This window comes from Artemia franciscana, chromosome 10 (assembly GCF_032884065.1).
Source record: "Artemia franciscana chromosome 10, ASM3288406v1, whole genome shotgun sequence".
NCBI lineage: Eukaryota > Metazoa > Arthropoda > Branchiopoda > Anostraca > Artemiidae > Artemia > Artemia franciscana.
In genome coordinates, this window is record NC_088872.1 from 4,979,390 (window position 1) to 4,991,923 (window position 12,534).

A 12,534-nucleotide genomic window follows, 5' to 3' on the forward strand; every position below is an offset into this window, starting at 1 on the left:
CGTGCTACAACTAAAAATAGGCGTACCAATAATATTGTTACGTAACATAAACCCACCAAAGCTTTGCAATGGCACTCGACTTGCCGTAAAAAAAACAATGGAAAACCTAATAGAGGCCACAATCCTGACAGGGCCTTTTGAGGGTGAGGCTGTTCTTATTCCTCGCATTCCCATGATTCCAACAGATCTGCCTTTTCAATTTAAAAGATTGCAATTCCCAATTCGATTAGCATTTGCAATCACCATTAACAAAGCTCAAGGTCAATCATTAGAAAAATGTGGTATTGATCTTAATACTGATTGTTTTTCCCATGGACAATTGTACGTTGCATGTTCGAGGGTCGGTAAACCTGACAATCTATTTATATGCAGCGAGAATTGGACAGCGAAGAATGTTGTATGTTCGCAAGTTTTACGCAGTTAATTTGTATTTCGGAACCAAATGAAGCGGTTAATTATCCATCTGAATTTTTAAATTCCATAGATCCTTCAGGGTGTCCACCACACCTGCTACAACTAAAAATAGGCGTACCAATAATACTTTTAAGAAATATCAACCCACCAAAACTTTGCAATGGCACGCGACTTGCCGTAAAAAAAAAAAAATGGAAAACCTAATAGATGCCACAATCTTGACAGGGCCTTATGAGGGTGAGGCTGTTCTTATTCCTCGCATTCCCATGATTCCAACGGATCTGCTTTTTCAATTTAAAAGATTGCAATTCCCAATTCGATTAGCATTTGCAACCACCATCAACAAAGCTCAAGGGCAATCACTAGAAAAATGCGGTATAGATCTTAATACAGATTGCTTTACCAATGTACAATTGTATGTTGCATCTTTGAGGGTCGGTAAACCTGACAATCTATTTATACGCACAGACAATGGGACAGCGAAGACTGTTGTATATACACAAGTTTTACGTAGTTAATTTGTATTGTATCTATCTATCTATCTATCTATATAAAAACGAGTTGTGTGTATGCATGTTTGTTTGTTTGTAAAAAGAGCGTTTGCATATGACGTCATTATTAGTACATACGGCTTTGTATATGGACAGACAATGGGAAAGCCAAGAATGTTGTATATTCGCAATTTTTACGTAGTTTGAAACACATATATAAATCTATCTATATTCACAGGTGGGACACAGGGACACAACTACAATGGCGCGTAACTAATATGGCGCGTAACGACTTACGCGCGCGGGGGGGCTTGGGGGGGCGCGAAGCGCCCCACCAACTAGGTGTTGGGGTGGCGCGAAGCGCCACCCCAACAGCTAGTATATATATATATATATATATATCTATACTAGCTGTTGGGGTGGCGCTTCGCGCCACCCCAACACCTAGTTGGTGAGCCATTAGTTACGAGCCATTGTAATTGAGTCCCTGTGTCCCACCTGTGAATATAGATAGATTTATATATGTGTTTCAAACTACGTAAAACTTGCGAATATACAACATTCTTGGCTTTCCCATAGTCTGTGCATATACAAAGCCTTTTGTACTAATAATGACGTCATATGCAAACGCTCTTTTTACAAACAAACAAACATGCTCACACACAACTCGTTTTTATATAGATAGATAGATAGATAGATACAATACAAATTAACTGCGTAAAACTTGCGAATATACAACATTCTTCGCTGTCAAATTGTCGCTGGATATAAATAGATTGTCAGGTTTACCGACCCTCGAACATGCAACGTACAATTGTCCATGGGAAAAACAATCAGTATTAAGATCTATACCACACTTTTCTAATGATTGACCTTGAGCTTTGGTGATTGGTGATTTGGTGAATGGTTATTGCAAATGCTAATCGATTTGGGAATTGCAATTTTTTAAATTGAAAAGGCAGATCCGTTGGAATCATGGGAATGCGAGGAATAAGAACAGCCTTGTGAGAAGTCCCTTTCTATTATTTATGTATTGCCTTATATTATATTCTATAATATAACATACACTATACGCCATAGCTATACGACATATAATTTTAACGACAGGCTGACATCCTCAAATTCTTGTTTACCCATTATTTACCAGTTTTATTTTTAGACGGGTAACCTTCACCTACGATCAAGTTCAACAGGCTGACACCTTCAAACCCTTGTTTACCCATTTTTATTTGTCTGTCCGTATTTACTTTGAGCGTTAGATAACCTTCAACCTATAGTCAAACTCAAAGCTTTAATTTATTACAAAACCGGACCGGAGAGGGCGACCCTTAAAAGCGAATGTTAGAACAATATTCGGGGAGTTCTGATTCACAATTTCTGGACGACAGATAGATATAACAACCCTGCTACTTATATTTGGCTTATCGTTTTTCCTCTTGGACCAGCATTCTTTCTTGGATACTAGCTTTTCAATTAATACGAGGGACAGCCTGTCGTGTGTATTTACAAGATTTAACGTAAGTTTTTTTATTTTCCAGATTTATATTTCTTCGCCCAAGCAAGGACTTTTCATCAACGAGAAAGAACTCTCCAGCTCAACTTCTTTCCACTTTATCTTTCTTTACCTGTTTTTTTACATACTCCTTCTAAAATAAAATTCCTTGTCTTGAGAGATTGTGACTTATAATAGGACTTAGGGAACAGATAGACTGTTGCCATAGTAGATAGAAAAGTGAACCTATTCGCACATTGAATACTAGTGACACGCTACCATAATTCAAAGCACTAGTATTCGCTTACTCACCCCATAGGGTGGGACCTTACAAAGTGGTGGCTAGCGGTGTTCTTTTCTGCTCTATGGTGGCATTCTTACTGTTTTCTATCTATTTTTTTCATTTGATTTTTCCCCTTACAATTTTCTCTTCGCCCGAGTCGGCTCATTTTTAGCAAAGGAGATTCCCACATTCGTATCTACAAACTAGAATTTTCTTGTCTATAGACTAATGTACTAGTTTCACCAAGTACGTTAAGTTTTTTCCTCATTAATTTATGAGTTTAGTCTCTTTGCATTATCCATAGATCATTTTTTTTTGCATTTTCTTTACTGTCTGTAACATCAATAGATTTTCATTGACTCATAAAATTAACACAGCATATCTGTCTCCTAATAAATTTTATTGCTTCTTGTAAAGATTTACGATGTCCACCGGAAATTCAAGTAACCTGACAAATATCCCAGATAATTCTCAATTAGCCTATCAACAGGTCCCTTCTCAAATAACCCATCAGATGGTAGTTGACCCTTTTTCACACATTCAAACTTTAACAAAACCATTGGAAGTAGAGACTTGGATAAGACAACTTAAAAGTATGAAGGCTACTCTAAAATGGGACGATGATTATACTTTAGTTATGGCGTCAAACACCTGTAGAGGAATTTTCCAGCGGTATGTGGACGAAATAATTGAGTCGGGAAACACTTTTACGCTTGAAGACCTATGTGAAAAATTGTTAAGAAATGTAGGTGCTAGAAAAACCCCTCGGTAATGTCTGCAGGCAATAGTAGAAATGAAGCAAAAACCAGAGGAAGCTGTCTTTGAATTTTATATGAGATTAAAAACGGGAAAGATAGATTATTGTAAAGCAGAAGGGTTAGACAACTCAAAAAGTATAGATGCATTTGCCTTAGTCGATTCAATTGTTCTGCAAGCGTTCGAGACGGGGCTGCGGAGTGAGCTCCAAGAAGCGGTTAGGTTAAGACAAGATGATTATGATAATCTAGAGGAAGCACTCGAAATCGCCCAAACTATCGAGTCAGTAAAATCTAGCCTCAGATCTAACAGCCAAATGGACCAATTTGAATATCTTACGGCAGGGGTCGCAGAAATAAATATTGGTAGAACCAGAACTCCCCATGGGCAAGCAGGGAGGGCTGCCCGTGGTAATTACTTTTCAAATCAATACAATTCTTACCAGCAGGGTCCACGCCAGATGACCCGGCACCCAAATACGGGGAATACTTTTTTCAATCTAGAGATTATCAAGGGCTACAGGGATCGCATTTACAAGGCTCTGGGAGGTATTATGAAAGAAATCCCAGAGATAGTTATAATTATTAGAGCCCTAGAGGTCATTTTGATCAAAGAGGTATTGTCCTACATCATTTTATGTATTTATGTTATTCTATTTTGGTTTTGTCTATATTAGTTTAATTTACTTTATTTTTAGGTTAATATTTTTTATTTCACAATTTCTTTTACGCTCCAACATACCTTATAGCGATAACTGTTGAGTTAACCATTAATAATAATAAAAGAATAAGATTAGGGAAATCAAAATGAGAGGATGCATGTCTTATGTCGATGTAACAGCTGAAATTTAGGTAGGTTTTTTTTAACTCATGGGATCAATTTGTCACACACATACAAACCCCTCCCCCCCAGATTTCCTGGGTATTTAAATTAAAAACTTGCTTATGTAAATGTTGCCCCAACTCATCATGCGCCCAGGGATTACTGTACCCCCTTCCTTAGCTACGCCATCGCATACGAATGCGTCACGTTGTTTTTGTAATCTTTGAATTTAAAATATTAATATATTTTTATCTTGTTTTTGTCGGTCCTTCCGACCTTCTATGAAATAAAAGATGCCACTCGGCTGTAATTTCACTTTGGTCCTTGATTTTCCCCTCGTAAAAATCTATTAATACAATATTAGTTTTTTAACTCTGTTGAACGAAAATGGATCCAGGCATGGTCAAACTGTAAGGGAAGGAAAATTGGGAAAAAATAACTCTAGGGGAGAGAAAGTTGAAGGAAAGTCAGAACAAGAAGTTTAGGGGATGGAAATTTTGCTACCCACTGCGTGTACATCGTTTGAGTCGTAAATAAAAAAAGAAAGAATAAATATTAAAATTTAAAAATAGAAATGTAATTTTTATTCGATTCAAACTGATTTCTACAATACAGATGCCACTTGGCTGTGGCTACTTGGCTGGCTTACTAAAAGATGCCAATCGGCTAAGGTAATTCAAAAGATGGTATGTCTCAGCATAAGTTTTGAAGAGAGGGAAGAATGGCAGAAAAATTTATTTATTCTTCACTTTATCGGACAATTATTTCGCACAGGTTATTTCAAACACGACATAAATCTTCAATTACTATGTGTTTCGGTTTTACGGTTTGTTTTCCGAACCTGGACTACGATTGTTAACTACTGTTATGTGAACCGCAATTCATACGATGATTCTGACAGGGCCTTGGTGTCAAAGGTTTGCTTCTTTGTCAGCAAGTCAATTGTCATGTTGTCAGACAGAAACATAAAATGGCTCTACATTAAGGGGAAGCTCAACCCAGTTGATGTATTAAGCCAACCACCAGACGAAACGCTTCTTCGAACTCGACCTTTCTCACTCGCGGATGAAGAAGCAGAGTTTTTTTTGGCAGTGACAGTACAGACAGAATCAACGACAATGAATTCAACTTCGCCGAAAGGAAGTTTGGACTTTCTAGGTTTGGAAGTTCAACAGATTAGGGAGTACCAGATGAATGACGTAGAATTAACAGCAATTATAGGCTAAGCTTAATGCTTCAGCACGGGACAAATGATTACGCGAAATTTGAATTTAGTAGCACAAATGGGGATGCCCTGCAAAGACAGGAAGACCGGGACGCCGGGTTGAGATTTAATGAAGATAGAAATGGCAAAAATAGCCATATTACAGTTAGTCCACAGGACCATGACTCCCTAGGAGAGGCTGCTAGTCTCCAAGACCAGCCTGATTATATTGATACTTCGGAAAGAAATGAGAAATTGAATGATATGAAAGGAAATGAATGTATATTTATAGATCCACAAATGAATCCAGGAAAGCTTGAAAGGTTACTGGAAAAGTGGAATATAGTGCCATGGCTGCAGAAGGAAGTTGACAGGCTCATTTTGTGGGAGAGGATTTGGTATCGGATGCCGCCACCGGAAGAAGGCAGAAAATCAAATGCGCAAATTTTACAACTACTGATTCCTAGGTTCCTGATTCCTGGTGTTTTCCAACTGTCGCATTCACATGTCCTCATGGCCGCCCACCATAACGCGGAAAGAAGCCTAGTCAAACTAAGAAATTTCTGCTATTTCGAAAAGATGTCGACACATATGAAGAATGAGGCTCAGAATTGCCATATTTGCATGCGTAGAAATATTACCCCCAAAGTTGTGCCCGAGCTACAAAAGAATGTCTTCGCTGAAATAAGCTTTGAAACGTGGTGTTTGGACACTTTAGATCCTTTGCCTTTGTCTGGAGGCAACAAATATGTCGTTGTCTGCGTAGATGTCCGTACTTCCTTAGTTGTCTTAGAACCCGTACCTGATGTTACTTCAGAGACTATTTGTAAATTTTTACTGCGTCGCGTTATTTCTTATTTGGAATGTTTCGTTTTCTATTGACAGATTGTCACGCGCCTTTCCGCTCAAGTCTTTTCAAACGACTTATGAGTTCCTTGAAGGTGAAAAAACTCTTCACCAGCCATCGGGGTCCTTCCACGAATGGAACAGCAGAGAACAAGGTCAAACTTCTTAACCCCCGCTCTGGATACGGCCTTGGCTAATGGTTTTTGACGTGCTTAAATAGGATCGATGTTATTGTTTTGCTATTAAATGCCATTACTATAGGTTCCGCACAAGGTGGAAATTGCTTTTTCTAATTTCAATAATCACATTGTAAGACTGAGGGGTAGGAGCACTTGATGTTAAAATAAAAATCAATAAAAAAAAGTCTATTTTTCCAATCTCTAACTGCTGATAAAGCTAACTTCAGTTTAGGTCTGAACAATTTTGGTGTGGGATGTGTTCTTTTATATAGGTATCATTGTATATGTATATGTGTATGTATATGTATCATTACAAAAATTAGCCTGGTTTGACTTTTGTTTTAAATTGTGTTTGTTTATATTCGCATATATGTATAACTGAGTGTTTCCACTCTATTAATGTTGTATTAAAATATTCGATTACCAAAACACGTAAAACTATAGTAGGATACTTTCTGGGAAAGGTATAAATAAAGTAGAAGTTATAATATGTCTATATAACTAAGGTTTAAAGACTTGAATCAAGACAGACGGGCTGCTCATTTAAATTTTGGGCATACACTTGAAAATATTTAAAAACAAAATGATAAAAATGGTAATTTATAAGCTACGACTATCTTAGGACATAAAGGTTTTAGTCAATGGCTTAGTGATCATTCTGTCGCTGTTTAAGAATTGATTTAAGAATTTCTATGTATAATTTTATGGACCAAGTCCATAAGTCGATATCACCGTCCACCTCATCCTCCCAAATCCGTAAGCGCTCGCCATTTCTCCTAACGGAAATCTTTTGGACCTGGTTAAAATTGTAAAATGTGAACTCATGTCAACTTCAGAACATTTAATAGTTGTGTGCTATTTACCACTGAATCGAATAGGCAGTGAATTTAACTTGTATGAAACAATATCAGTGCCGTACAGAATAAGTGACTCCCAACATTATATTAAAACTCAACCTTCTTCCGACTTTTTTGCTGTAACAAATGATGCTGATTCATACCTGTTATTGAACCGTTATGATTTAGAATTTAATTGTGTATCCTATAAACAGAAAACCATTTGTGATAGCCATATAATTCTGAGAAAAGCTAGCTTCAAATCATGCTCATATGCTGCTTTTACAGAAGATACAAGTGCAATTAACCAGTTATGCGAAAGGAAGGTAACAGCGTTCTCCTCGCCATTTGCAGCTGTTTTAGACCAAGACACCTATGTCTTTGCAAGCCCTTCGTCAGGACCAGTTACCCTGAATGTTGTCTGTCCTGAATCAAATTTATTTTTAACTAATCAAACTTATAAACATTATTCAATCAACGTTAGTGAGGCCCAAGTTTTTTCTATCAACAGTGAGTGTAAAATTAGTCATTCGTCTTTTATAATTCAAGATTTTTATAGCCCTGTCACTTCGTTTCTTGCCAAATCTTTTTCGCCCGTATCAGAGGTGGAAAAGCTTATTTTACCATTAGATCAAGTTACGTCAAAATTTACCATTAAAAAACTGAATGAGTACTGGCAGGAAAAATTAATATCAAAAACTAATAGAATTGACAAAACTATTGAACTTCCACTCGAACTCTTTTTGACGGGCGAACCAACCAGTACTCATCCACCGTCATTAACACCAATTTTTATACTCTTAACTATATTAACAATTGCAGTTATTGTATGTATGTGCATATCTCTGCATTTATACAGAGAACTTAGTAAATATTCTGATACAATGTTTATGCCTATCCAAAATCTGAGGGAAGAAATACCTCCAGAAGAAGGAGCCTTGTGAAAAATTTATCTTGTGACTAAATGTTCAAAAGGGTTGATCGAAACTGAAGAAAAATTTGAATTTTTAGCTGGGAGCCTACTATACATAAATAAACATTAAATAAGGTTTCAGGGAGGAATTTGGAAAAGAGAAAACAATTACTTCGATATTATCCCCCCTTCATATTCATTACTTGCTCTTCATAGCTTAGCCTAAGTTATTAAATTTCCCATGAGAGGTATTTACATTCTTCAAAGTCGAGTGGTTGACAATTAAGGGTTATTCAAGAACCTTATTGCAAAAAAGGGACGTGCTACCGTTACCTGGCAAACGAAAAAAAAATGCACCCCTCGGCAAAGCAGTCGATATAATATGTGGTTAGTCAATCCTATATTTTGACACCATATACAGATTTGCATAAAACCCCTTCTGTCTGCTCAGGCATGTCGAGCTTATATGACATAACAAAGGGTCAACACTCTGACGAATAGTACGTAAGTATAAATATACCACAATCGGGAATTTTCATAACTAGACTAAAAGAAGTATATTCGTAGAATTTTTTTTTTTACCGAAGTATTTCAAACTCTTACGAAAAGTTCATATCAGTAAAGATATTTGGGGTATTGCACCAGGGAGATTCATTTAAAATTCAGCTTCGAATAACCGCTAACGTTAGTAAAATTTGTGTAGTGTACCGATTTTAAAGAAAAGAAAAAAAAAGAACCCTTGAAAAAAAGAAGACACTGAAAAAAAAGGAGAACACTTGGAAAAAAACAAGACTGGAGAAAGAAAAGGAAAAAAGAATGATAACTCCGGCGATCCAAGGAAAAAAGAAAAAAAGGAAACAAGGGATAAACAGATTTTTTATCATCTAATTCAATTATTTCTTGATGTTCCTTGTGAAAGAATTTTGTTTTGTCAAAGATTTTGTTCTGTTAAAGATTTTGTTCTGTCAAAGATTTTGTTCTGTCAAAGATTTTGTTCTGTCAAACATTTTGTTCTGTTAAAGATTTTGTTCTGTTAAGAATTTTGCTCTGTCAAAGATTTTGTTCTGTCGAAGATTATGTTCTGTCAAAGATTTTGTTCCGTCAAATATTTTGTTCTGTCAAAAAGAAAAAAAAATTAAGTTCTTTCAAAGATTCAGTTGTGTTCACTTTATGTATTTGTGCAGTGTTAATACTTGACAAGTCAATACTAATATTGACAAGAATCAATGTTTTTCGTAGCTTTGCCTTAGTGATGGTAAATCATTGTATAACCATATATTATATGCTGTGTAATGAGTTCTTGTTCGACAAAAGTTTAAATTCTAAAGTTGACATAAGTTCACCAAAATCAAAGTGACCAACTTATAGAGCAAATAATATTAAGGGAAGAAATGGATAAACGTGATGACATCTTAAATCACTTTACTAATATATCGTACCTCTCTTATAATTATTCCAAAACTATAGTGAATTCCCTCGGAAAAAGAAAAAAAAAATCAAAAAAAAAAAAAAATTCTTTTTCGTCATGTTTTTATCATTTTTTTTTTCATGAATTCTTTCATTTCATGAAACCTAATGGGTTAGGGTGTTATAGATATTTTTTTTTCCAGACACTTCGATCTTTAGTGTTTAATGTTCAATGTTTTATACCCTCTATTTTTCAGATTCTTCTCGTATAGTAGATACCAAGATGATACAAGATTACACCAGAATAGTTTTCAACAACACAAAGGCGGCTTGTTGGTGTAGCACCGAGCCGTGCTTTTTCGAAGCTGGGGAGTATGTGAGAAGTCCCTTTCTATTATTTATGTATTGCCTTATATTATATTCTATAATATAACATACACTATACGCCATAGCTATACGACATATAATTTTAACGACAGGCTGACATCCTCAAATTCTTGTTTACCCATTATTTACCAGTTTTATTTTTAGACGGGTAACCTTCACCTACGATCAAGTTCAACAGGCTGACACCTTCAAACCCTTGTTTACCCATTTTTATTTGTCTGTCCGTATTTACTTTGAGCGTTAGATAACCTTCAACCTATAGTCAAACTCAAAGCTTTAATTTATTACAAAACCGGACCGGAGAGGGCGACCCTTAAAAGCGAATGTTAGAACAATATTCGGGGAGTTCTGATTCACAATTTCTGGACGACACATAGATATAACAACCCTGCTACTTATATTTGGCTTATCGTTTTTCCTCTTGGACCAGCATTCTTTCTTGGATACTAGCTTTTCAATTAATACGAGGTACAGCCTGTCGTGTGTATTTACAAGATTTAACGTAAGTTTTTTTATTTTCCAGATTTATATTTCTTCGCCCAAGCAAGGACTTTTCATCAACGAGAAAGAACTCTCCAGCTCAACTTCTTCCCACTTTATCTTTCTTTACCTGTTTTCTTACATACTCCTTCTAAAATAAAATTCCTTGTCTTGAGAGATTGTGACTTATAATAGGACTTAGGACTTAGGGAACAGATAGACTGTTGCCATAGTAGATAGAAAAGTGAACCTATTCGCACATTGAATATTAGTGACACGCTACCATAATTCAAAGCACTAGTATTCGCTTACTCACCCCATAGGGTGGGACCTTACAGCCTCACCCTCATAAGGCCCTGTCGAGATTGTGGCCTCTATTAGGTTTTCCATTGTTTTTTTTTTTTACGGCAAGTCGCGTGCCATTGCAAAGCTTTGGTGGGTTGATATTTCTTAAAAGTATTATTGGTACGCCTATTTTTAGTTGTAGCACGTGTGTTGGAAACCCTGAAAGATCCACGGAATTTAAAAATTCAGATGGATAGTTAACCGCTTCATTTGGTTCCAAAACTGTGTCGACTGACTTGTAAAGGACTGCCTGGTCTCGAATCTTGGTCAAAACAATATTGTTGATATCGTGGACGTTAGCCATTTATTATTTTTATAATTGTTTAGAATTTTCGGAAATACTTTTTCAAACAATTTATTTTTGGACGTCACTAAATTACAGAATTCAGCAGGTAGTTGTATACGTCCTGAAATTGAGTCTACTGGGAGCTTTCCGTTTCCAATTACCAGCAATTGATCTGAAAATGTTTGACCAGAGTCATCGTTTTGCAATTGGTCGCGCATATTTGTAGTTAATTTTAATGTTTTTACGTGTGCCCATAAATTAGAATTTTTCAGGCAAGTATTCATTTTGTCTACAGGGGTTGATCCCTTTGTACCACCTGTGAATATAGTTAGATTTATATATGTGTTTTGAACGACGTAAAACTTGCGAATATGCAACATTATTGGCTTTCCCGTTGTCTGTGCATATACAAAGCCTTATGTACTTATAATGACGTCATATGCAAACGCTCTTTTTACAAACAAACAAACATGTATACACACAACTCGGTTTTATATAGATGGATAGATAGATAGATAAAATACAAATTAACTGCGTAAAACTTGCGAATATACAACATTCTTCGCTGTCCAATTGTCGCTGCATATAAATAGGTTGTCATGTTTACCGACCCTCTAACATCCAAGCTCGTAAGTCGTAATGCGCCATATTAGTTACGCGCCATTGTAGTTGTGTCCCTGTGTCACACCTGTGAATATAGATAGATATATATATATATATATATCTATATATATATATATATATATCTATATATATATATATATATCTATATATATATATATATATATATCATGAAAAGAGAAATCACCAATGCAACAGCACAAACACAAAAAAAAAGAAAAAAAAGAGAGAGACCGAAGGAGAAAAGGAAGACTGTTTTCCTAAATTAGTGATTAATATAGACCAGCGCTTGAATGAGGCTTAACCCTACTCATCCATACAATCACATAGGTCAAACAGCATAGCCATACACAATCAACCATAAAGAATAATCCATGGGCATTCCCTGTGTTCCCGTCGTCATTTACATATCCCCCTGTGCCCCCCGGCGTCCCCGTTGTAGTTGTGTCCCTGTGTCCCGGTCGTCACAATATTCCCTGTGTCCCAGTAGTCATCTGTGTCCCGGTCTGTAAATACATTCGTTTTTGAATTGATATATGATGAAATAAATTTTTGTGTTTTTCCCCTTTTTTTCTTTTTAGTTTTTTTTGGTTTTTACCCTTTTTTTAGTTTTTTTAGTTTTTTTTTCTTTTTAGTTTTTTTTGCAGTTTTTACCTTTTTAGTTTTTTTTTATTTTTATTTTTATTTTTTTTAGTTTTGTTTTTCTCCTTAATTTTTCAGTTTTTTTCCTTTTTTAATTTTTTTTTCTTTTTTTTCTTTTTTAGTTTTTTAG

The 12,534-nt window shown here is 35.8% G+C and overlaps 1 long non-coding RNA gene across 1 annotated transcript; it reads left to right on the top strand.

Annotated features, from left to right (window-relative positions):
- Nucleotides 1-1,944: 1,944 nt before the first annotated feature.
- On the top strand, nucleotides 1,945-10,092 carry LOC136032379 (uncharacterized). Its single transcript, XR_010618711.1, has 2 exons — nucleotides 1,945-2,422; nucleotides 9,901-10,092. It is a non-coding gene; the product is annotated as an uncharacterized LOC136032379 (long non-coding RNA).
- Nucleotides 10,093-12,534: the final 2,442 nt, after the last annotated feature.